The sequence below is a fragment of the Bombus affinis genome, chromosome 10 (genome assembly GCF_024516045.1).
Source record: "Bombus affinis isolate iyBomAffi1 chromosome 10, iyBomAffi1.2, whole genome shotgun sequence".
NCBI classification, from domain to species: Eukaryota; Metazoa; Arthropoda; class Insecta; order Hymenoptera; family Apidae; genus Bombus; species Bombus affinis.
In genome coordinates, this window is record NC_066353.1 from 11740677 (window position 1) to 11745316 (window position 4640).

At 38.8% G+C, this 4640-nt stretch overlaps 1 long non-coding RNA gene across 2 annotated transcripts; it reads left to right on the forward strand.

Annotated features, from left to right (window-relative positions):
* The first annotated feature begins 774 nt into the window (after positions 1-774).
* LOC126921323 (uncharacterized) lies at positions 775-4275 on the forward strand. 2 transcript variants are annotated; one of them, XR_007712281.1, is made up of 3 exons: positions 775-2931; positions 2985-3181; positions 3246-4275. It is a non-coding gene; the product is annotated as an uncharacterized LOC126921323 (long non-coding RNA). The 2 variants fall into 2 exon arrangements; XR_007712282.1 differs by having other exon boundaries at positions 775-2913.
* The last annotated feature ends 365 nt before the right edge of the window (positions 4276-4640 follow it).

Sequence of the window (4640 nt, forward strand, 5' to 3'; positions counted from 1 at the left end):
GGTGACGAAACTTGCGTCTACGTATGTACGTGCATACGTTGCGTCTCGTAGATACACTGTGGAGATCTCAGAAAGATATTTATACAGCTTCGAATATATTAGGTTGTCCGGAAAGCGTCTTTATTTCGCAAACGTGTTTTTTACAACGATGCCCAAGTCCGCGAAATGTCGCGGTGTTTATCTCAACGGAAGAAAATGGATCGTACGTAGTTCGACAAAATAATATAAAACAACAAACGTCTATTATTTCCCCATAGAACGAAAGAAACTTTTCGGACAACCTAATAATAACGTTACACGTGATGTGTATCGATGAATTAAATATATTTCGACACTTTCTATTTCCGCTTTCCTACGGCGCTTCGCTTTTACGTTTTGCGCCTTCTATTTAATTGGAATCGCCTTAAAATGAAACTTAGAAAATTACAAGCGCGTGCGATCTGTCGTTGACGCGTCATTTGGAATTACTTTGACAAAGGTAGACACGTGTGTCTGACAGAGCACTGGAATTATCTACGCGAACACCTTACACACGATAGTGTCACGTAAGAAGACACAAGAAATCACTAAATTAACTGACCACTGGTGACCTCCTCGCGTCGTAGTTCGAACGTTTCGTAAGTTCAAGCATTCGCACTTTTAAATATGACAGTAACATTTAGTGCACGGCTCCAACAGAGTAACGATTCAGAGTGTTATAACAGAGTGTGTACGGTTGAGAATCTTGCAACAGAGTGCGTCGAGTGGTGATTTTGGGTAGGTTTGGGACCCCTGGAGGAGTCGTCACCGGACGTCGGTCACAGGTGGCTATCCTGTTACTGTCTTCTCGACCTGGGACACTAGCCACTTATCGTCTCGATGGCTGTGGCCTGCAGGAGGTTTGTCAAGCGTGGCTATCCTATTATTGTTTTATGACCCTGTGACAATAGCTTGTGAGCAAACCTTCCTTCTAAAGTTTACCTTCTTATTATTATTTAATTTGTAGTTTACAATTTGTCCAGTTGGACATTTGGCGAGTGTATCCCAAACCGAGTGAAAGTAAATCAGGAGAGTTGAATCAAGAAATCTTGCGTGAAAAACAATTTTAAAAGATTGAGGCGAGTAAGAAGTATTTCAAGCAAGTAATGAGAAAACTCTCCAAATCTAGAGAACTTGGAGATGTTAAAAACGAGATATATAAAAGACCATAAACTTTACATTATTCTTCGATACGGATTAAAGAAGAAACTCGAAAATATCAGGAAGAAGGTTCGAGAGAAGCTTAAGAAGTATCATAAGCGAGTAAATCGCGTGGTCGTTCGTGTTTCGATAAAACTATACGACAAGCGCCAAGAGGAATCCCGTGACGATGAACCACGCGAAAATCACGCACCACGTCCTTCCGTGCTCATAAAAAAGTTTCTAAAATTAATTCTAAGGAATTTGACAGGGCACGGCGCTTTATCGAGCTTCTCGCCGGCGACCTTCACGATGGCGATGCTCCTGCACGATTCTCTCGTCGCTCGTCGTTCATCCTCTGACTCGCGCTGTCGCGAACAGAGAAAATGGAAATAATGAGCGAAAACGTTCGGAACGCGAAGTTAATGTAACGTAACCAGGCGGGATCAGAGCACGTGTAGGATATAAATAATTCCAAAATGTGGTCGTGTCGCTCGTGCAATGTTCCACTGTTCCTGAACGAAGATACGGCGGTGTCTTTGTAAGCGCGGAAACTTCTACCTTCAAACTCGTCTAGAAAATTCCTTTTTCGCTTTGTAGATAAGTTTCGGTATAGTAAAATGCCACCGCAGATTTACGCTGTGTCGTTTCTCGTGTTTCGTACGCTAAACTCGAATACGTGGACTTTCCAATTGGTTGCTTACAGATGTAGATATTTTGCTATTTCTTTTTGTTCTTCCTTTTTTTCTTCTCTTTTTTTAGGTCTGTACGTATGTGCGTGTCAGCTCAAAGAAATAGAGTTGACCTTGAAATCTTTGAAACGCCTTCGCTTCCGCGCCACGTGACGTACCATTAGAAAGCGTTTAATTTTACCTGACGAAATTTTTCTCCGCGTTTTGTCGTCGCAGCTCTCCCGATTATAGAGAAACCTAGAAACGTCGCAACGATATCGACATCGGAATTTAATTAAATCTGATCGTCTTTTCTTGTATATCTCTTTAGTAGAAGAAAAGCCAGAAGAATAAAAGAGGTTTATCATGATTTTAGAAAAGCTTATATTTACGATATAATCTTATATTATTATACCAACACGTACGTAACGACGCGTGCAACGACGTACACGATACGATATTTATCCTGGCGGTGATTTTCGACCCACCGTGATAATCGTAGAATTAAAAGCGACGTCGTAAAAATTGGTCTGTCGCAGCTGTAATTTACAATTAGTTCGTGAGTGTACAATTTTACAATTAGAGTGGCGCGTGAAACATTGTGAGCAGATAATTGTCGAATTTATCACAGTTCGATGTTTCCAACACTCGCAGCGAATGTTCCTCGCCGCGTTCCTCATTCTTTGGTTTCTTCTTAATTTCACGAACTGCGCAGCAAATTCGACAGCAGCTGGCAGACACCACCGAATCCCGAAGTAATTAGGCGAATCAGCGTCAACGTGCTTACATAATCGCTGTAGATTCGAGTCGTAAAACGTTGCGAGACGACACCCTCTGGCCACCTCAAACGACCAATACACGAACACGCAAACGACAAACTCAATTGCACCGAATTGCTTCGCAACGAGAGGAGGAGGCAGTCGTTATAAATAAATTTGAGGCAGCTCGGTGCGTCTCGTAGAAAAATCTCGACCGTCTATTCACGAAAGAGGCACAGAGTTTCTAGCGTTTTTCGCGTGGTTCCTCGTGCTCGACCCTGATTATTTATAGGTGGTAGAATTTGCATCGAGAAAGCCAAGTTATGGTATCATCATATGCTATGGTATGTTAACAATATTTTCTAATATTCTAATTTCTAATATTCTCAATCGTTAGACGATAAGCGAACGTCCGACGAAGTGATAATCAGAAAATTGTTTCTATCGTCCGGGAACAACAAACGACTTAGCGAGATAATTGAACGGATTTTATAATAATTTACAAAAATGCAAATAAACTGGATAACATTAGAACGTTTTGATATCGAGATGGATAGCAACGATCGATGAAGGTTTATCGAAATAGCGAACCAAGTAAGTTTATTGAGAATTATTCAAAGTATATATGTTTATTCTGGACGTTTTATTTTGAAATTAGAGAAGTAACAGCGAAATTAACGAAATACCAGGGATATGGTTTATTTTTCATAAGAGAAATTCGAGCAACCTCGGACGATAAAAAGGGGAAGTTATGCCAGCCATCTGGAGAAGGTCGAGTGCTGGCGCCTAACCAAGGTCACGGATAGAGGAATTTACGACCTTTCGGGTGTTCGACGAACCCTCTTTTGTGCCTCCGCTTGAAATACCTTTCACAGATTTCACCTGCCTACTATTATATAAAATGTTCCATTGTTGATTGTAAACAAAAGTTAGTAGGTGCAACTTAATGAATAGAAAGTCTCATTCATGGCTCGATTTAAAGAAAACATTTTGGCTTTGTGTGGCTCGTTAAGCGTTTCGCTCTGCTATTATTATTTTCTTCGCAGCAGATACAAGTTTACGCGCTTACGTTTATGTAAACAAATAATTCATCGTTCGAAGGATTTATTTATAAAGCGGTAGATTTTATTTTATTTATCGAAGGAACATCCGCCGGTGAAGTAAATTGTTCTTTTTTCCCTTTTTTTTTTTTTTTTTGAGATAGAAATATTGATTTATTTATAAAGTAGCAGGTTTTAATCTATTCGTCGAAGGAATAATTCGTCCCGATGGAAGATATCAATCTTTGAACATTTAATACATCTCGATTTAATATATCGATTTCTAAAGTACATAACGCACTTTGTCCTATTGAAAATGTATTTTATTCCTATCCAAATGCATAGTTTATTCGACATTTATATAAACTAATGAAATTTCACTTGGTTCAATATATAACGCGTATCTTCTTCAAATTTACGAAATAATTTCTTTCGTAAACAATTTCGCCAATCCACGAATTACTCGAAAATGAAACATTCCAAGTTACGTATTTCCTCTTACTATGTATTTCTGTATCTTTGCCCGGTAAACATCAACGAGATATACATATAACGTTCGATTCTTGGATAATTCAGGGATCGATTCTTAAGTCTGAAAATCGAGTGTATTGTAACAATACTTAAATAAAATACAGAGGTAAACAACAATGAATGATAATCAATAACAATAAATAATAATGAACAGCAAAGCTTTGTACAAGATCTACCTGAAGATCGACTCCTCCTCTGTCAATCTTCAATACTCTAAATAATAATTTCTTTCTTATGATCGTGTCTATTTCCAACGCTCGAAATCCTTCTTCTTGTCTAACAGTCCGTCTGTGAAATGACTGTTTGGCAAATCGGTTGTCCGTAACGACGAATAACGACGAATATCATATTGTTCGTTAAACAGAGAAGGTCCTTTTGTTTATCCGCGTTTCAACTCTTAGGGAATTTGCATACGTTATACGCTTTTGTCTCTCCTTATTTGTATAAAACAATACTGTTAAGGTTATTCAGTATATAAAGAG